The sequence below is a fragment of the Talpa occidentalis genome, unplaced genomic scaffold (genome assembly GCF_014898055.3).
Source record: "Talpa occidentalis isolate TD23 unplaced genomic scaffold, MPIMG_talOcc4v2.1 talOcc4.13, whole genome shotgun sequence".
NCBI lineage: Eukaryota > Metazoa > Chordata > Mammalia > Eulipotyphla > Talpidae > Talpa > Talpa occidentalis.
Window position 1 is genome coordinate 48,368,614 of NW_023601322.1, and position 22,577 is coordinate 48,391,190.

Consider the following 22,577-nt stretch of genomic DNA (forward strand, 5'->3'; position numbering starts at 1 on the left):
TAATGTAGGGAGTAAGATAAAGTTTTGACTCTAAATCGTGTTTCTCTCTTCTCCCCTAAATTATGTATAGGAAATAGGAAGCTTCCTGCCCCTTCATCAAGCCTCAAGAACCAGGATCCACAGTCTCTGACCTGCCACCTTGTACCCTCTCTGTGTGAGCAGAAACCTGAGTCTTCATGATCCAGAATAGAAAGTGACTAAGTCAAGCTTCTTAGAGAAGTGTGGTCTCCAGAAAGCGGGCGGTACAAGACCTACTTCCCTCACTGTCCTTGTCCAATCTTTCTTCTGCACCCCTCGGGAAGAGAGAACAGAACACACATGCACCACTTTTCCAGCTCCACCAGGTGGCCAGAGCTCCCTGCAAGAACGGGGTGCTCTCCCATAGCAGAGCTTGAACCGGAGCTTCCTGGCCTGGTCTGCCACTATGGGGGTGACACTTCCTGCCTCCTGAAATTGCCTGCTTTGACGGACAAATTATAGCAGCCCAGTCCATGTCCACGCATGCCACAGTGTTGTCATTGGTGTGAAATCCAGTTCCTCAGGGTGGGCGAACCACTGGCAAGGGCAGGAGCCTGTAGTCATCAGCAAGGAAGGGTGCCGATGTAAATTCTTCCATCAACAAACACAAACAGGTTCATAACTTTATCATTGTACCCAGGACTCTGCTACAGTCCCGCTCTCCCTGTGCTCGATGGGATTTCAGCTGTCTGATGCCATATAACACACTTCAGCCAGGGCAGGCTCCTGCCTGGAACTAAAAGCCAGTTCGTAAATTCAGTGTGATAGAGTTTTGTCAGTAAATTTGTATTAGAATGAGGCAATCTGGGCCTTCCTGGTGGCGCGGTGGTTGAGCTCTGGGTTGCGAAACTGCCCGCAGCCTCTGCAGCGCCAGTTCGATCCCCAGCTGCCAGCGAGGGTCCCACATGGCGCGCAGACCTCTCCTGCCGCCCGCTGCTCCCCTCAGCAGTGTACTTCGGTCCTTCTGCCTGCTCTGCTCCCCGCTCTGGCTCTGGTGAATTCTCTCACCCTCCCGCACTTCTGACTGTACCCAGTGCATGTATAAATAAATAAATAAATCTTTAAAAAAATAATAATAATAATTTTAAAAAAAGAATGAGGTAATAATGCTGCCTCACAAATTAATGTATCTTAGCAGATATTTAATTTTTGAATGTCCTTTTTTGAATATACATTACCTGATAACCTACCTACACTGAAAGTACTTTTTTATTTCTACTCATTAAATCTCAAACTAGTGAATGCTCCTTATTAAATAATTTAAATTATATATACATACATACATACATAAAATTTGGGTTTCATTTTTTTTTTAATTTTTTCTTAGAAGAACTGGGGTGTAGGTCAGAAGTGTGGGGGGGGGGTTTGAAAGGACTCACCAGAGACAGAGTGGGGAGCAGAACAGGCAGATTTAGCTCAAGTACACTGCTGAGGGGAGCAGCTGGCGAGTCAGTAGAGGTCTACTGTGCCATGTGGGTAGCTCCCTGCCTGGGGATCAAACTCGTGCTGCAGTGGCTGCAGATAGCTTCATAGGTTGCATCTTAATCTCTTGCACCACCAGGGAAGCCCTCCTCTTATTTTTACTCTTTCTGTTTGGCTGTGTATCAGCTTTCCCACTCTGCATCCTTTATCTACTCATCTCCTTCTCTCCTTTACGTTGTAGATGCTTTTCTTTTCTCGTCACCATTTCTGATGTTCATTTCCAGTTTGCTGGCTTTTCTTCCATTGTTTTCTCTTTTCTGGTGACCTTCCCAGGGAAGCTCATCCCCAGGGCTTTTATCTCTGGAGGAGCTTGTTTAATGTGGATGGACACTCATAGGGAGTGTGTGGCTGTTGTAGATTGATCAGGGACCGCAGGGTTCTGGTTGGGCCATGAGGGCAGTAAAGACCAGAAATGATCAATCCACTTTCTCACTTTCCAAGCTTGGGGGAGAACAGTGTCTTTTGCACCAGCCCAGGGCTCCCTGCACCCACTGTGATGGACAGCAGGTAACCACAGAGCCAGCCTTCAGACTCAGGTGACCAAGGCCAGAGGTGCACGCTTAGCCTGCAGTATTCAATTTATAATTACTGCTCTAGATTTTTACACATTAGGAATCTGAAGTACAGAGAGGTGCCTTAACTTACTGGAGGTCACAGAACTAACTAGAAGTATCTAATCTCACCAGGCAAGTCTGAATATCAAGTACATGCTGTTGACCACTAGACTTCTGATTCAAGTGAGCTGTAGCAGAGGACTTTCTAGAACATCCTGGAAGACCAGAGAAACCCACCTATATGTCCCATAGTTCTAAACAAGCAGAGACTCTGTCTCAGACCTATTTCAGCTCCTTCTCCACTCTCCCACACTTTGGAGAGTCTTTCTTAAAAATTTCCATGTCTCCAATGCCTGGGTTGCTTGGATTGGACAAAGCCACAGTTTGGATAGGCCAAACTCCCGAGCCTATATTTAGTCCAGTATAGGTCCCAGTAACTAAAAGTACCTACTTAGAAACTCACTCTCTGCAATGGGTACAAGTGGCCCCAGCCAGCAATCCCCTATGGGAGGGGCAGGCATACCCAGAGTAGGCCCACTAGGCCAGGCCCATGTCATGGGATGTGTCTTCCTAGAAATTGTCCAAGTGTCCATTTGGTGCCTGGGCTCAGCCAGGGTGGCATTGAGGCAAGATCCCCAAGTCCCACTGCAATCCTTCGCCGTTTCCACCCAGCACACTGGAGGGCAGCTTCTGGTAAGTTCCGATGACCTCTCACTGGGGACAGTGTCCCTGGCTTCTCAGAGGGTATATTCCCATTGAGTTCTGTTGGGGTAGCACCACAGTCTCCTTTCTGGCCTCCTGTGAACCGTGGCCATGCCTTTTACCTCCAACAAAGCCTGGATCTCAACCATGGGGTAGTCGCTGCTTCTTATGTCTGTGATTCCCATGTTCTTTGGAGTTCTCTTCAAATCTTACTAGTCGATCTTCATTACTGAAATTCTCTTTAATAGCTAATGATTCTTTATATGAAACGTTCTAGTTGCAATGTGGGTTTTGTCTCCTAGATGGACTCTAGGAATTGCTTAGATCTGAAGCCAAGTGCCCTTTGTGACTGACCTTCCAAAGTTAGCTCTGTCAGCTCTGGAAAGCCAGTCAGCTGAACTGCCTGCAAGAAATTCTGCCTGGGTGGGGGATTCCCCAGACTAATGTGGTGGCAATGTGTCCGGGTAATCAGAGCCTAAAGCCTGAACACCAACCAATCAAGCTTCATATAGCTTGGCCATCTCAGTCAAAAGGATATCTTTTCATATACTCCAGTTAGGAAAATGGATACATTCAAAACACATTTACATATGTCTCCCCACCACCAAGTCCCTATAGAAGACAGAATGCAGCTGGGAGGCGCCTGAAGTCTATCCCACCACCAGTCCAGCTGCACCTGGTCCAAACACACTTTCCACAAAGATAAGAGGCTGCTCTTATGTGCCTTTTGGTGTTTGCCGAGCTGTTTGCTTCCATCTTCAGTCTGTTTAATTGTCACCGCCATGCTGAGTCAGATTCAAGTATCAGCCCATTTACAGATAAACAGATAAGTTGTGTCTATTTCCCCAGCTCCTCAGCAGTTAAGATTCCAACCCTGATAATCAGCCCAGAGTCAATGTGCCTCTCAAACATTCTGGAACATTCCCTGAACACCTAGCCATCTGGGTGAGCTGGAAAAAAGTCACCATTCAAACTAGCTCTCTAAAAGATGGTGCTTTGGGTTTCACTGTCTTGTTTTGCAGAGTGATTGTCTTAATCAGGAGCATTTGCATCACTCAGGAGCTCCCTGTGGGGAGAGCAGTGTGCAGAGAAGTGTTTGGGTGAGGAGAGAGTTGGGAACAGTCCAGAATTTTAAAATATCTGTCACATTTACAAGAGATTAACTCAAACCAATTCACTGAGCTTTGCACCATTTCTTGAATGAAGGAATGTAAGAATGCACCATTCTTATGCAGAAAGTTCAGGGAGGACTTCAGAGGGACAAATTCAGACCCTAACTTACACTTTTTAACTCTGTCAATCTGATAGGTTGATAGAAATAGCATATTTTGGTTAGATTTTTTTTTATATTCAAAAGGGAAGGTTTATTATAAAAGCAAAAGAAGAATAAAGGACACTTGCATAGACACAAACAGGCAGAAAGGGCTGCCCTGAAAGGGACAGGTTTGCTGAGAGAGGCCTGCATGGTCGCAGGAGGGCGGCCTTGAGGAGAGCTGCCCCTGCTGAGGGACAATAGTGAGGAGAAGCCCCGACATGGTACAGGTCACCGGCAGGCAGGAGGCTGCTGCCCTGCAGAGGAACAGAGAGTTGGCGAAAAAGAGCACCTGCACAGACACAGGTGGGCAGAAAGACTGTGGCTGGTTAGTTTACTAGCAGTGATACTGAATTCTTTTTCTTATGTTTAAGAAACGTCTTTATACATTTTTGTGACTGTTCATGTCTTTGCCCATTTTTTGCTATATACGTGACACAATAAGCATGCTAGTGTATACTGGAGACAGCCTCAGTATAAGAGATGGTGAGCTGTCAGGATGAGTGACCCCCGTTCTGTCTGCACAAGTGAATCACGGACTGAGAGCCCCGTCCAATCAATCCGGCCACTGCACTGACCAGGAGGCACCATGATAGACAAAAAGCATTAGGCCCAATTAATGATGGTCTTACAATCTCCTGGCGGGAGATGGCCCGCCCACATGCGCAGTTAGAATGTGACCCATTGCGCATGCCCCAGTTTAAGGCAACCCAAAACAAGCTCCTGCTTGGGCTCGTGCCTCCTGGCCCCAACCTTTAACTATGTCCTCCGGGGGCCCTGGTAGTGGGCAGGGCATGAGCGTGTACATTTGTAGAGGTTTGAACCTATAACCCGGAGCAGATGCAAAGATGTAAACCTACCTTAGCTCAATTAAGAAAATTGGAAGAAAAAATGAAATATCACCTAACTCCCTTCACAGAGCCAGGCTAAATTCTCCTTTCCCGTACTGGTTATATCTTGCATGAGTTTCTAATAAAATCTTGTTTGGTTCATCTAAACTAAGCATTTACCGAGGGGGCAAAAGACCTATTCTTTTGGGTAAGACCCTGTAACAAACATACAATACATATGTGTGTGTGTGTGTGTGTGTATAAAGGATATTAGTCTTGATCTGCTATATATGTTGCAAGTTTTTTCTTTTGAAATGCAAAAGTTCTTTTTGTCTTTATGTAAATTTACATATATTTTATTTTTTTTTTAATTTAGATTTTGAGTAATAGACAGCATTCTCCTCTATCCAGGTTAGAGGTTATAGAGAAATTCAACTATCTTTTCTCCTGGTATTGTGTGGTTTCATTTTTATATTTGAACCCTGCCCAAGTTTTTCTGTGTGGTGTGAGACGTGGATCTAATATGTATCATTCTCAAAATGCTTAAAGAGTTGTCTATTTACTAAAAAGTCCATCTTGTTGTAATGATTTAAAATACCACCATTATCATATACTGGATTTCCATATCTAGTTAGGTCTATTACTGGTATTTCTGGTCCATTCTACATGTCCTTGTGTCTCTTTATAAACCAGTATAGCGTTTTTAATTACAGCGGTTTTATGGTGTGTTTAAACATTTGGTAGGGCTAGTTTCCCTCATACCTTTTATTTTTTTTTAGTGTCCTAGCCAGACCTTCCTGTTTATTTTTCGATATTTTAGTATTAACTTGTCTGAGTTTTAAAAGTTTGTTGGTCTTTTTATTGGAATTGTGTTAAATTTATAAGTTAAAATAGAACTGACATCTTTATGTTGCCCAATTGTCCTATCCAAGAGCAAGGGGTTTCTTAATGTTTGTTCTGGAGACTAGAAGTCTGTTTGGGCTCAACTATTTCATATTACTTTATACTAAAATTATCACATTATATTGAAGGTGCTTCATTTCTTTTTCTGTATGATGTGTTTTCTTAGTTCTTTTAGTTTTTAATTTTCTTTTGGTATTTGGAAAGGTTTAGAGTTTTTTTCTATTAGTTTTCTTTGGACTCACACTTTTTTAATTGCCAGTAGTCTCTAGTTATTTTATTTTAGTCTTTTACCATGTCTCCCACTAATTGTCTCTACAACAATCGATGAAATTATTCTTTCTTCTTTTCTGTTTCTTTCTTCTCCTTCTTTTGGCTGAATTATTTCTCTTTTGTAAGAATATATAACATATAACTTTGAGCATATGAAATATTATTCTTCCACCCTTGCTGTGACTTATTGGATTCATGGATCTACAATATATGTTAATTTCTTGCTATATGTGCTTTCGTTGAAGTTATTCCCTTTAGTTCTTTTTGTTTGTTTTATTGCATTAGTTTGACGTATTGAAAATTAGAACTTTTAAAGTAACTTGTAAGTGGGAGAAATGACATTGGGCCTGAGTGGCGGTGGGTAGGATAGAAAAGATCAAAATGAAAATGCAACTTAGCTGTTGAGATGAACAAGGGAGTTGGAGGGAACTGCTGCAGCAGACCTGGCCTCTCTACACAGGATCTCTCAAGAACACAGCGCAGGGACCAAAACAACAACAACAACAAAACAAACTGCAACTTTGCCACCTGTAAACAGGAAAAAGTGTTTCACAGATTCAGAGTTCAAGGGGAATAAGGGCCTTTAAATGATTTGGTCAGTTCAGCCCTGACTTAAAGCATGGTTGGCAACCCTAAGGAGCCAGGGGCACTGACATCCTGGGAAGCTGGGTGCCACACCCCGCCTTCCTCAAGGTGCCACATGTCAAAGAGATACCTTCTCTCGCATCCCATCTCACTTCTCTCTTTTACACACTCCTGGAAGATTCATTGATTGTTTCACATTTTGGTGTTTACAGTCCTGGCTGCTATAGATTTAGATGTAGGGAGACAAGAAGGAGGAAAGCAAGTTCTCAGAGAATGCTGCTTTGACATCATTCTGGGCTACCTCTAAAGTGCTCCTCACCTCTTTGAAGGTGTCACCCTCTCCCGTGAGTTTTGATTTCTGCATCAACATTTTCCAATGCTGCCACAGGCCCACAGGGTTTCCTGGGGTGGATTTCTAGTGCAGTCCTGTGGGGTCATGATATAGGAGTTCTTCTTGTGCTTGTGAACCATCTGAAAATGAAGAAAGCCAATCTTAGGCCTGGGACTCTATAGGATTTGACATTTCACTTGGTAATCTCTTAGCAGGAGGTGAGGAAGTTGGCCATTGCTGGATCAAAAAAAGCATTTGGACTACCAATGTGTTATAAAAAGATTTAACTCAGGAACAGCCAGATAGGAGGGACGTAAAAGGCACAGGAGGTACAGAAAAAGGGTGCAGAGTTTCCACACTGGCTGAGCATGCCATTCTCCCCCCAAACTCCACATGTTCATTAACCTGAAGTTCTCCCTTCAGTTTGTGAATGAAGTACACAGTCGAGTCAACTCCTCAAAAAGGATTTAAAAAAATTAATTGCTTTCTTGAGAAGCAATTCTTGAGAAGCAATTTCTTGAGCAGAGTTTGACTTGATATAAAATTAGTGGTTCAGAGTTTCCATGACGTTTTCTTGAACATACTACTTAGCTGCTGCCTAATTGTAAGTTTGGGGACCCTGAAGCAAGTCTTATTTTCTTGCTCTTTTCATTTCTCCCTATTTCCATCTGTTTCTTGTTTTCACCTTTGAATTTCTGATTGAAGGTGGGATTGTGGATCCTAAAATGCTCATTTGATGGTACTTTTTTTTCAGCTTTCAGTGTCTTGTTACACTTGTCTTCTACTTTGTGATCAATTGGAGGAAATAGATTTTTAACAATTGAAGGGTTCCTTTTGCTATAGAGGTTTAGTATATGTCTGTAGTCTGTTTCCTTATTCATTTTACTGAGTGTCTGATAAGATTCCTCATTCAAGGGCACCTTTTCTGTCAGTGTGGGTTAGTGTGGTTTCCTTAATGAATGACTGTTTTTGGAGGGCTGTGGATGAAGAACTATGTCAAGCTTTTTTGTTTCTTTCTTCCACTACAGGGGCCTCAAACTTCTCCCCTTTGCTTCTTTTCTCCATATTTCCCACTCTCCAAAGAGTTAATCTTCCTTCCTTCATAGCGTGTCCCCCCAAAATGATGCCTTTTAAAGACTTCCCCCTTTAGTGGTGCTCATTCATTTGGCATTTTTGCACTTAAGTAATTGTAGGGCAGCTGAGTTGTGTCACTTAGGAACCTACTACTAAGTTCCCTCTTCCCTCTCCCATGGTGACCTCCCACACGGCCTTCGCCTTCCTCTGTCTCAGTGAGAAGATGGAAAGAGCTTGCTGAGATTTGGCATCTTCTTTTCTACTCACCAGTAGGTTAAGCTGCAAGGGTTCTCTGTCTTCCTGTCCTGCTAAGAGTTGGGTTTTGTGAGACCAATTTGCTCTTCCTGTTGATCTCGATGGATTTTTAGAGGATCCATATTTATGAAGCTGCTATTATTTCAACTACCCAGAATTCTTGATGATTTTTAATAAGATTTATTTATTTATACAAGAACTGGGGTATAGGGCAGATGTGTAGGATGTTGAGAGGATTCACCAGAGACAGAGCAGGGAACAGAACACACAGACTGACTGAAATGCACTGCTGAGGGGAGCAGCGGGTGAGACAGGAAAGGTCTGCTGCACCATATGGGTATCTCAGAGGCTGGCTGGGATTGAACCTGCACTGCAGAGGCTGTGGACAGCTTCACAGTGCTGTGCTCAACCACCTGTGCCACCAGGGAGGCCCTTCTTGATGATTTTTATTAACATAAAAAGAAAAAAATATTTCATATTTTTTTTATACAAGACTGGGGTACAGGTCAGAAGCGCGGGAGGGTGAGAGAATTCACCAGAGCCAGAGCGGGGAGCAGAACAGGCAGATGGACCGAAGACACTGCTGAGGAGAGCAGCGGGCAAGGCAGGAGAGGTCTGCCAAGCCATGTGGGGTTCTCCCTGGCCGGTGGGGAATCGAACTGGTGCTGCAGAGGCTGTGGACAGCTTCAAAGCGCAGGGCTCAACTGCTGCGTCACTGGGCAGGCCCCTATTTCATATTTTTAATGTAAAAATTTACCACCCAAATGAGAATTGTTATCCTGATTTTCAACTATTTGGAGATTTGAAGGGATGTCTTCCATTCTAATATAACTATGTGCAATTTGGTAAACAAAAAACATCTTCCAAGATATGATATCCTTAGAGAGAAAAAATAATAAAACGTGTCCCTAGCAGTGTTACTATCAGGAGCGTCTGGAGTGACCGCTCCTGACTCTGCTCCCACCATGGTGGAGCTGATGGAGGGGATGCCACAGCCGTAAGCTAGGGGGAGTTAGCATGGTCCCTCCAAAGACCACCCCATGCAGCAGTATCTCCACTACCCACACCCAGCACTGCTAGTTACAGTCTCCTTTCTGTCTGTGGCTGGGTATTTCTACTCACATAGGGACCAAATTGTAATTCACCAGCATCCTGGCATTTGTCTCAATGAAAGAAAAGAAAAAGAATGGGTCTGGGGACAAGTGCAATAAAATACCACATGACTTCTTTGTCTCTTTTTTCTCCTCACCTTTTACTTCCTTTTTTTACCAGATGGCTAATTGGGCAGAAACACAGAGACATAGTCACAGATGTACATCAAGCTCAAGCCAGTCATAAAGCCAGGTTTCATTTCAGCTGTCCTGCAAACGTGGGGCATGACAGTTCTTAGCTGAGAGGGAGAGTCTGGCAGTTGTCTGGCCATTTCTGCCAGGCTCACGGTGTTCCCAGCTCATTGTGCTGCCAGGGCTCAGGGGCACGAGGCCCTGCACCCCAGGGCGTGAGCGTCATTTATGGCTTCTAACAGGCAGCTTAACTCCCAAGGGGCCTGGGTTACAATTGTTTTAGAGAACATGGATCCTCATAGAGCTGTCACGCTAATAAGGGGCATCGTGCAAGGTGGAATATTGTTCTCTGTAAACACTTCATTTTGTGCCAAGTGGTGACCATTAGGTGCAGAGCATGGAGGCGGCTAAGATGAGCTCTCCTTTTTCCCCTCTCTGTGGAGCTGGCCTCACATTGCACCCTTCCCCATTTCCATGGAGCAGCTGCAAAGGGGAGGGTCCCAAAGAGAAGGGGAAAAGGAAGCAAATTGCAATATGGAAGATCTTTCCTCTCTCTGTAGTTTTTCTGCAGCTCCAAAGATTTCCTTTGTGCAAAAACAAAAAGAAAAAAAGTCTTTCATCTGCCAAGATTTTTACTTATCACATATGAAAGGGTATCGTCTTCTACACATTTTGAAATGCCTTAAAAACGGGTATCAAAGAGTCCGAGGCCCATTAATCTAAATTGCTTTAACACTTAGAGAAGAATAAAAAGCACTTTCTAAAATCTGCAAATGAGTGTAACCTACAAAATTACAGATTAAATGCTGGGGGTGGGGGAGACTTTAGGTTCTTGGCTTGGAATAGCATCTTTAAAGGGGAATGGAAATATTACTTCAATATTTTTAAATCAAGCCTTGAAGTAGATGAGAAAAAGAAAGATATTTACTTAGACACGTTGGAAAGAGACAGGGTGAAAAAAATTTAGTTCTGTTAAGACTGGTTGCCATTATATTTCATTCATTGAAATTTCCCAGAAAGGGATCAGCTCCATAGACAGGCTATTTTTACCACCTTTGCAGAATCCCTTGCACATGAATCAAAACTACTAAGTCATTTTCCCCCTTGAAAAAAAGATAAGCAGCTCCCAAAGTTTAGATTTGAGTTCTCAACTGATACAATTGGTAGGAAAGAGGTCGTCTTACTTTTCAGTCTCTCCCATTTAAATTTATTATCTGATATTCTGATAGTAAAAGTAGAATAAAAGGCCTATAACATTTTATCGTCTCTATTTTTCAGTCCCAGTTATGATGGCTATATCATAATAATGTAAAAAATAAACCCCTAAAGTTACATCCTGCATATCTCTAAAATGAATAGAATTTTACCAAGCAATGTTTAAATCTAATTAATCCCTAATGCTCTAACAGGTAGCTTTTGTAGAGATGAGGTTTGCAAGGCATTTCCTACACTCCAGCTTATAAAGTGTCATGAGTAAGGAAAACCAAGATTTACTGCATACCTACTATGTGCCGAATTCTGTGCTCAGTCCTTTGCAACTTTTCTATTATTTAATCCCTGCACCATGAATGTGGTTGATATTTGGACTAGAGTGAAAAGGTAGCATAGTTCTCCACCCTCCTCTAAAGAAGCAGAATCCAGTATCCCATCCCTTGAGTCTGGTTTACCATTATATACATTTTGATAATTAGAAATGCCAACAAATGAGATGTAAGCAGAGGTTTCAAAAGGTTGTCTGCATTGGTACTTCTTGGAATAACATCATAATGTGAAGAATTCCAGGCCAGGCTGAATGAAACGTGACATTGAAGGATAGGTCTCCCCAAAACATTTAGAGCACACTTCCGCAATACATGCCACTTTGGCATGTGAGTTATCTTGAACTAAGGTCAATCAAGTTTTACTTGAAACTTTTACCTCTCCTTACCTACCTAGAAGAATGAAAATTGGGGATACCCAGATTAGATAGAATTACCTAATTTAGACTATTAAAATAAGATTTGCCAGGAGTAGCCTTTCTATCAGAGAAACATACCTATGCAACAGGGCAAACATGTTATTGCAGAACATCAGGTCTTTGTCATAAGAGTCATCCTGACATCATAAAGGTCCAGGCCCCTGTCCCATTCCTTAAATTGGAATAAAAAAGTGGTTTTGCCTCACTTACTTTAAAACATACATACATACATGTAGATTCTCCATGTGTCTGTGATTAAATTTGTTCTTTTTCCTACTAACCTCTCTGATGTCATTTGCTTTCTCAACCAACCTGAGAAAAACCCTGAGCAGTAGTGGAATTTTCCTCTCCACCCCATAACCCAGTCACTCCTGTCAGGTGTTCTCACGCATGCTTACAAGCCTGCTGAGATTAGCCAGCCCAGCTGAAACCGGAAAAGCCACCCAGCAGAATGATGAACCTAAAAAAATGCTTTTTAACCCATGATATTATACTAGAACCAGTAATCTATACAATAATGTCCCCATTTTACAAAGTTGAAAATTTTGTCTAAGATTTTCAAACTCAGAACTGCCTGATAGCAAAATACACAGAGAGACCACACGAAGGCAGTGAAAAGCTAAGAAAACTCCATATGTTAACCTCAAAAATGAAAATATGTAAACATTATGATTGTTCTCAAGTATTTTGAAAACAGTTGAAAAGAAGACAAGACCGAGGTGTTGGGTTGATTTACAGAATTAATGTATAAAAATTTCAAGAAAGCAAAAGTTAAGCCAAAAAGAGAAAGAACCTCCAGCGTGATTGAGTATAGAGTGGCCAGCCACAGAAGGAATTCAGTAGAGGCTAAATGTCACCCCCAGCGCAGTGTTAACCTCTTGGGGGATGATGTTGGCCCTTGAAGTAACAAGGTACCATTTCTACTCTAGCATTAAATAGAAACTATATGATTGGCTGGATGCTCAGACCTTCTGGAGGTGTCTAAACAATCCACTGTCACAGAGAGAAAGGCCTCTGGAACTTGAAATGAACTTTGACTACAGTGGAAATGCACATCACATCTGATGTGTTGATTTGCTTCTGGGACATCTTTTGTCACCCTGTTCCTTTGGCCTTTCTGCAACCAAGACTTCTGTATTCCACAGGTGAAAGGTGTCACTTGTCGAATGAAAAGTTGGGCTCACATTTTAGTCCTTTCAGTCGAGGGAGTATCTTGCAAACCTCTGACCCACACACATACTCATTGCAGGCAGAAACGTAGTTGCTGCCATCATGGAGTGACATGTTGTTAGGAATCCCCCCACTTCCTCTTCTCAATAACCAATTGCCGTGGGTAGCTGCAGATCAGAAGTCTCTGGAGTTCCCTTTGCAAAGGTGGATTTGGGTTCACTCACAGGATGGAATAGTAGTCAGCCTGACCTTCTGCTTTTCTTGAAATGCCATGCAAACCTCTATGCAGAACTTAATCAGCACTCTTCAGTGGTGTTAAGTTCAATAACTTGGTCATCTCCACATCATTGCCTGTGTTACTTTCTAATATAACTCATTGTTATAATCAGTGTCACTCGTCGATGATGGAGTATTTTACAATGATGCAAAAGTATTACAATTGCCAACCATAAACCCAATAATATATGGAACACAAATAAGACACACCTCTTAGGACTGTGTTGAGAATTTTGAGAAGGTCAACATAACGACAGGAAAACTCCTTTTGGTAAAAATAATTACCACTCAGAATGTTGTTTTCTTTATACCAGACACTGGTTTATGGTGGAGAATCTACATCTACAGAAGTCCTATTGATGTATGATTCAGTCATTAAGAGGGAGTGATGTTTACTTTTAATTAGTTTATTCAAATCTTGTTTGATTTTTTTTTCAAATTTGATAGAAGATTGCTTTCTATAAAGAAAATAAATTTTCCCACAGTGGCTTAAACAACCAACCCAGTCCAACATGTTCCCCATTGAGAGTTTCTTTTTTTTTTTTGTTTTCAAAACACCCAGGACTCTGTCCAGGAATGGGAATGATCCTGGATATTTTCTGTGGGCTTGGGCTTATGTCTCATGCTCACAGCTGCCTGAGTGAGCTGTTTTTGTTTAATGGTAAGGGAGTTTGTAGAGACATCTCCCCCATAGTCTTATGATATGAATGATGTCAAGCTTGATGTCATTTGCAGAAGGAAAGTAGAACAAAGCACACACTCAGTATAGTCTGGGAAAGAATATTCTGTTCCCCAGGAAGCCTCTCCTCCCCACTTCTCATACTAGAGTCCAGTAGACCAGACACCCTTTCCCAGGAGTGCACAAGGAAGACCAAACAGATGCTGTTGAAAGGGTTTTGCTTATGATAATAAACAGCATGGAGAGTCATTTAGAAACTGAACAGATAGAACAAAAGCACAATCCTGACAATTTTTTATACCATTTTCAGCAATAGGTAGCAGGGAAATGAACATCACCATATTGGGTCCTGGTGGAATCTAAGAAGCATCCTCTTACACTTAGGTATGATAACAGCAGAGCTTGGAATGTCATCATTTTTGCTTATTTCTAATGATCTTTAACACTGGGAAGAAGAGGTTACTGAATTACTGTCCTAGGTGACTCTCATTTAGATCTGACTTCTCCATTTTTCTAGTCATTATTCCAAGATAGGTGGATTCTCTTCTCCATTTGTTTTTCTCTCTAAGCCAGCATCCCTCCCCCATCCTCCTCATCCTGCTCTTGCTCATAGGAGAGCCCTGCACAGGGTGGTGAGTGCTTCTTTGCTAAGAGAGATGGAGGTTAGTCCAGCCACAAGCAACAGCTGAGAGGAGGCGGGGAGGAAGGCATTCAGGAACAATGCCAGCCGGAAGGTCTAGCTTTAGAATGAAGAGTTATTAGATAATAAACACATGTAGCTGCAAGTTCAGATGAGTATCTATTTCAGTAACTTCCTCATTCCAAAAGAAGGTACAGGAAAATCTATAGTTATGTAGCCTTTAGCACAAATCCCTTTTCAAGAGCAAGAGCTGTTGCAAATGTGAAGATTAAATTAAAGGATCTTATGAGAACATCGCTGCACTAGGGAGAGAGGAGTTACTTCCTTTCTCAAATTAGGTGAAGAGGTTTCATGAAGAACCCTCAGAGAGCTTATTTCTAGAGGCTGTCTCATTGAGTTGTGCAGGTTGAGCCTGTATAATCACACCTGGTCAACAGGTAAGTGGAAGCTGAAACCAAGCCCTGCCCCTCATCAAGACTTGAACACTCCTGCCCACCACCAGGAGGAAAGAAAGCTGATTTGAAGCGTGCATGTGCAACTTGCACTAACCTGGAACTCAAGTCCTAGCATGCAAGGTGACATAGGAAAGCAGTTACCTGTGATCAGGACGAGGTCTAGATGTGGGCCTGGCTCAGGGGAATGCAGGTCTGAGGTCGGCTTAGAATGTCTGGGGACATGTTCTGGACAGTTGAAGAGACCCCAAGGAAAAGACTGGACAAGAACGACCAGATGCTCAGAAGTAAAGAGAGAGCTTCAGGGCAGACAAGGGAAAAAGTAAAATTGCTTTAAGATGTGTGACTCCTAGAGCCTACAGTAACAGCGATGTACTATTTTTCATCACATTAGCAAATATCCTAAAATAGTAGCAGTCAAAGCTGGTAAGAGCGAGATAAATGGGCACCCTGATGTACAAGTAAGAGTTTCAATTATTCAAAACTTTCTGTAAAGCAAAATGGGAATAGATAACAAAAACCTAACAAATATTAAAACAATTTGGCTCAGTAATTACTGTAATTATGCTTTTAGGACTCCATCCAAAGGAAATAAGATATGAATATAAAGATCTTGCTTTCATGTATAGAATGAAGATTTTTTAAATGTCTAACATTAATAAAAAATTTTATTAATTTCTACTTTTTCAGTTAAGTACTTTAGGCTTTAAAATTGTGTTTAGTGAGTACTTTGAAGCCCTAAAGAAGTACTAAGTGGAAAAAAATGGAATTCTAACAATGCAGAGAAAGTCTAGAAGGATATACACTAAAATATAAATAATGGTTGTCTCTGGATGGTAGGATTATGGGGAATTTTCTTCTTTCTCCTTAGTAATGCCAACAATAGACACATATTGCTCTTCTAATTAAGTGTAAAAGAAAACAATACCAGAGTGATCCCCATGGCCTCAGGGCCTCACAAGTGGCTGCTACTACAGGAGATGTGGAGGGCGAGGTATATGGCCAAGCATGGGAGTGATGCTAGGCCCAATTTTGATGGCAGGAAGACTTGCTTCTGAGCAGGGTGGGTGCTGGCAGATCATCTTGACTGACTCAGGAGTTCAAGGAAGCCAAGACACATTGAGCAGCAGCCACCCTTCAGCTTAAGGGGTGTCTGTTGGAGACCCCTAAGGGGTCTAAGCCATCTGTCACCATGAAGCAGTGCTGAAAGAAGGAAAACACCAAGGTCATGGCTAAAAAGCTGATCAGCTTGGGTTGGAGGACTGGCCCATGTCCAGACAGGGATGTTCTTTCTTGTGTCTGTGAAACTATGTCTAGGGGACAAACTAGATTAGAAAAAGAAACAATGACCTGATGGTGCAGAACCTTGGCAGTGAATGTGTGCCTGGACAAGGCCAAATACTAACAGAATACTTCATTGTCTGGTAACTAACCCTAGGTGGGGTGGGGCAGGGTGGGGGGGTGAGGGGGCTGCTTGTATCAATAAAAATTAGTTGCACTGGGCACTCAGGATGCTTGAGCACAAATGAGAGGCTTTGCGTCCCCTGGCTCCCGCTTAAACTCTATTTTGGGTCTATCATTTCTTGGTAATTTCCACAGCTCAATCAGAGTTGGTCTCTGGCATGTGTTCTTGCCTTAAATGCTCAGGGTCACCACCACTTTTCTGAAGTAATTCTCTACAGCAGACCAATCACATGAGGATGTTGTGAAAAAATAGACTCTGCTTCAAGTATGTCTGCAGTGGAGCCTGTTCTGAATTTTTATCAGGTGACAGAGCTCTTGTCCATCCGAGGTTCACCTTTGAAAGGCGTGTTTCTAGGGCAGTTTCTCAAACTTCAATGAACATGAAACCCCTTTGGACAGTTTGTTGGATGCAAATAGCTATGTCCTATGCCCAAAGATTTGAACCCTGAGTCTGGGCAGGAAATCTGCATTTCTCAGAAGTCCCCAAGTATTTGCTGACCATGGACTGCATTTTGGTAGTACCTGAAACTCACAGTTCTCTAGCACCTTGTTCCTGAAAGAGAATCCAGGAACCAGCATCTCCTGGAAGCCTGCCAGAAATGCAAATTATCAGACCTGCCCCCCAGAGGCCTACACAATCAGTCTGTGTGTGAACAAACTCCTGGATGATTTTATGCACATTAGACTTTGGGACATTCTGCTCTGGAGTAGACTCCCAAAAAGCTGAGTGAGAATATTTTCCAAATGATCATTTGGGGTCCTGCCATCCCGGCTCTCCACTAACTAGGTAATGAACACATCTGTGGGACAAGCTGAGCCACTTATGTGGTTCTGTCCACAGCCAGTGGCTGCTGACCTGCTCACCCACAACAGCTTCCACCCTTTGCTCCTTTCTTTGGGTGGTGCTGACCTTGTCCCTCGGGGAAAGACATCTGTCACCATGAAGCAAACATGGAATTCTTACATCCATTTCTTTATTTAGAACTTCTTGCCTAGAAGTGACTGTTGATCAGTTAGGGGAGATGTAAGTGATAGCCACAAGCATTCCTGGGAGCAACTAAAAGCATAATTGTTAGCAGCAATGGGAAATTGCTAAGATTCTTGGTTTTAGGGCTTCAGGACTGGTGATGGGGAAGGGGTTCCTGTGTTCTAGAGAACTTCCCAACAATGCTGTGCTTTATGAATTGTGTCTGGTGGCAGGAATGGAAATGGGTGCAGCCATTGTGGAAAGCATTATAGAGATCCCTCTAAATATTAAAAATAGAAATTCAATATGATACAGTTATCTTCTTCTGTGTACTTACCTAAAAAATATAAAAACAATAATTTGAAGGAATACATGTACCCCCATGTATATCATGGCATTATTTACAATAGCCTAGAGTTGGAAACAACTTAAGTGCCTATTGACAGATGATTAGACTAGGAAGATATGATTAATAACACACACACACACACAAAATACTACTCAGCTATGGAAAGATGAAATCTTGCCATTTGCAACAACAAGGATGGACCTAAAGGGGAATTCTATTTAATGAAGTAAAGAAAGACATGAAGATGGAGAAAGACAAGTGTTATATGAACTAAATAAAAAGAAAATAAATTTTTAGGCTAGAAGAACAAACTAGTGGTTACCAGAAAGGGAGAGGAATGGGAGGTGGATAAATTGGGACAAAGGAGTCAATTGTAAGGTAAAGGATAAAACTGGATTTTAGTGGTGAATTTAATGAAGTATATACAGATGTTGATTTTTGATGATATACACCTAAAATATATAATATTGTAATGCAAAGCTGCTTAAATAAATGATATTTTAAAAACAAGAATTGTGTCATTTCACTGCAATTATTTCTTTGAAAAATACCCTGACTTTGATTCTTTTTATTATGTCATAAATTTAAAGGTAATATTTTCCCCAAGAAGGTAGACTGTCGGAAAAGAGAGAAAAAAATACTGCTCATAGAAAACTTATACTTATTGGTGAAGGTATTTTCCTTAGCCCTGGACAGAATAAAACACACCATCTAGATTTTCTCTTTGCTTGAATTTAAATGCAGTGTATGTTATCATATTTCCTGATAGTTGAAGTTAGAGCGGTTTCAGTTTGGTTTTTGAGTTTTGTTTTGTTTTGTTTTGTTTGAATTTTTGAAAATATGACAAGAGAGTAGAAGGAAGGTTTTTCACCAATTGACTATTTGAAGTTCAATAATTGCCCGGAAAAAAAAAATCACCATTCCCATGTTATTTTTGAACTGTGAATATGTTTCATTCTATTAAGAAATTACTTCAATTTGGCACATGAAATCTAAGGCATAAATAAGTGTGATTTTAAAAAATAGCCTCTTGTTGGCTTGATGGTAACAAAAAAATTGTATCAAAACTATGGGCATTTCCCCATGGTTTTGTGAGAATTCAGCCTGTGCAGCAAAAAAAAAAAATCTTATAGCACTCTTTCTACATCATTATAATGGGAAAAAACAGGGCTAACAGCTGGAAATAATGGGGGCAGTCACTCTGTCCACTGGAGAAAGCAAAGCACGGTTGTCACTTCTTGAAAGAAAATCATGTTAAATGGGGTTTGGATCAACATGGCAGTGAGGAAACGCTGTGAGTAAGACCGCCCATTAAAAAAAGTTAATAGGGAGGAAAAGCAGCAGGTCCCTGTGAGAACTGGGACAATGGAGGATAAACGGGTGACTCTGGCAAACTGCCCGAAGAAGAAAGTTGCCATAAAGGAGGACTAGAAGGGAGGAAAGCTCAGAACCCTGCTACCCTCCCCCACCCACAAAGTTGGCACGCTCCAACCAACAGAAAGGAGGAAAAAAAACCTAAAACAACAAGCAAGAACAAGTTACACATCAAGCAGGACTGTGAGTGGAAAGGAACTATTTCAGCCATCGCACCCTGTGAACTGGACATCTTTTTCCCCCTAACAGAACCATGGAGAACCGTGCAGGAATCCCAGCGGAGGTGAATGAACGGCTCCAGCCTCCATTAGAGAAAAACTCTAATGGAGAAAAAGACTCCCAGGAGACCTACAAATAGCCCAAGGCCAGCCGGTAAGCTTGTGCAGAAAAGCAGCGTGCTTGAAAAGCATACACGGATCATGGCTGCCCAGGTCCCTGTGCCTGTGACCTAGGCTTGTGGGGAGATGCGCGGGAGCCCTCATTGAGGTGAATGTCCCTCACTGAGTAATCAGAAAACAGGGGCCCAGATATGGTAAAGGGGTGCAAAAGGCGCCATTTCTGCGGACATTGAACTGGGCTACAGCCTACGTCCTGGACCTGAGGGCTTTGGAACTGACACCCGGGGCACGAAATTCGGGGCATGGGATTCCCACAAAGGTGGGGCACAGGGCAGACACAGCACCCCCACGCCGTTGAGGCGCTCCACACCACTCCCACTCTGTTCCCCCAGACCCGCAGGGGAAAAAAACAGTTCCCGAAGAACACTAGGAAAGATTTCTGGTGCCACCTAGTGACCAGAAAAAAATCACCAACACCGTATAGTTGGAAACCAGGGATCCCAAAAACACCCTCAGGTGCTGAGGGGGGTGGGTTGTAAGGAGGGAAATAAGGCATGGAGCAAGACCCCAGCCTAGAACTGAGAGCCAGGCACAGGATTAGGGCGTGGGATGCACGATAGCAGTGGGCACTGCACAGGGTGACAGCCCCCATTTTGGATCTGATAGCCCTAGAACTGAGACTTAGAGTGCAGAATTAAGGGCGTGGGATCCATACAGCTGCTGGCCCAACACCGGGTCAGCACCGGGCAGACACAGCACCTGGCTGAATAAGAGGCCCTGTGTTGAGGGGCTCCCCTCCACCCCCACCCCCCCCTCAGAGAACCACTGGGAAAAAGCACAGGTGAGCAAGAACAGGTCTCTGGCGCCACCTCATGACCAGAACTAAATCACCAAGTAGCTGATTCCCTGTTGGAACTGAGTAAATACAGAGGGAGGGAACTGTAAGGGACAGAGCCCAGCAACACAGCAGCAACACCCTGGTGGAGTTTTGGCCTACTAGTGCTGGTCTCAGTCTGGTAAACAGTTTCCAACACCCCTAAAGGAGCACTCCAAAGAGATGCCCGCCAACACCAGTGGCACAATGTCCCAACGCATAGAACTAATTAGAAAGCAAACAACAGGGAGAAGAAAAAATATAAATAACCAAGCAAGCCAGCAGGAGGACACACTACAAAAAGAAACACAGTCACTAGAGCTCAACAATGAAATGGAAGAACTTCTCGGACTATCAGATAGTTAATAACCATCCTGATTAAAAAGCAGAAAGTGGGCCTCCCCTGGTGGTGCAGCGGTTGAGTGCTGGGCTGCGAATCTGCCAGCAGCTTCTGCAGCGCTGGTTAGATCCCCGGCTGCCTGGCGAGGGTCCCACATGGCACGCAGACCTCTCCTGACTCGCCCACTGCTCCCCTCAGCAGTGTACTTCGGTCCTTCTGCCTGTTCTGCTCCCAGCTCTGGCTCTGGTGAATTCTCTCACCCTCCCGCCCTTCTGACTGTACCCAGAGCTTGTATAAATAAATAAGTAAATCTTTAAAAAAAAAAAAAAAGCAGAAAGAAAACGAAAATAAAAAAAAGATTTGAGACAAATAATCACTGAACTGAAGAATGAAATTGAGACCTTAAGAAAGGAAAGAAAAGAAACGGAGGAGATAAAAAGATTACTAGAAGAGATAAAGAACTCTGGGAAAAGCAATGAAAACAGGATCAATGAAATGGAAGAATGGATCAGTACTATCAAAAATACAGAAATAAAAAGAGCCAAAAGAGAAAAGGAGAAAGAAGTGCAAATGAAGCAGTATGAGGAGACTCTTAGACAATTATCAGACTCCATGAAGAGAGGAAATGTAAGAGTTATAGGCATTCCAGACTGTGAGGAGAGACAAAGGAACTGAGAAATTATTCAAGGAGATAATTGAAGAAAACTTTACAAGCATGATAAAGGAGATGAATATAGACATACAGGAAGTGAGAAGAACTCCCAATTACCATAATGAAAAGAAAACTACGGCAAGACACCAAATAGTAAAGCTTGCAAGTGTCCAAGACAAGGAAAAAATAATGAAACTGGCAAGGGGGAAGAAACAGATAACTTATAAGGGAAAACAAATCAGGTTAACTTCTGACTTCTCTGAAGAAACATTACGGGCAAGAAGAGAATGGAGTAACATATTCAGCAAACTTCAAAACAGCAAATGCCAACCAATAATACTTTACCCTGCAAAGCTCTCCTTCCTCTACAAAGAAAAAATATGGACCGTCTCAGACAAATAGAAACTCCAGAAATTCATTACAACTAAACCACGACTCCAAAAAATTCTACAAGAAGTCCTAAAGCCTAAACCAACAGAGGAATGAACAAGAAGAACAGAATAAAGCAAGGAATAAAATCACAAGAAAGACAAACAAAATGGCAAACACAGATGCCAACATATCAATATTAACTCTAAATGTAAATGGATTAAACTCATCAGTAAAAAGACACAGATTAGCAGACTGGATTAAAAAACAAAATCCAACCTTCTGCTGTCTCCAGGAAACACATTTAATCACAAAAGATAAACACACACTGAAAGTAAAAGGTTGGAAAACAATCCTACAAGCAAATGGACCAAAAAAGAAGGCAGGAACAGCCATATTTATATCAGATGAAATAGACTTCAAATTAAAAAAAGTAAAAAGAGACATAGATGGACACTACATTGTGATCAAAGGGACAATACATCAGGAAGATATAACACTCATCAACATATACTCACCAAATGAAGGGGCACCAAAATATATTAGACAATTATTATCAGCTCTGAAAACAGATATTAAAGAAAACACATATAGAGTGGGAGACTTCAACACCCCACTCTCACCAATGAACAGATAAACGAGACAAAAAATAAACAAAGACACTAGAGAGCTAAATAACGACATATAACTCATGGACTTAACAGATATCTATAGGACACTGCACCCAAAAAAATCTGAGTACACATTTTTCTCAAGTGCGCATGGATCATTCTCCAAAATCGATCACATGCTGGGCCACAAGACAAACATCAACAGATACATGAAAATCAAAATCGTTCCAACTATCTTCTCCAATCATAAAGGCATCAAGCTAGAAATAAATCATGAAAAGAAAACAAGGAACCTTCCCACTTCATGGAGATTGAAATCCACACTGCTGGAAGACCCCTGGACTAATGAGGAGATCAAAGAAGAAATTAAAAAATACTTTGAGTTGAATGACAAGGAGGACACCACTTTCCAGAATGTATGGAATGCAGCAAAAGCAGTAATAAGAGGAAAATATATAGCAATACA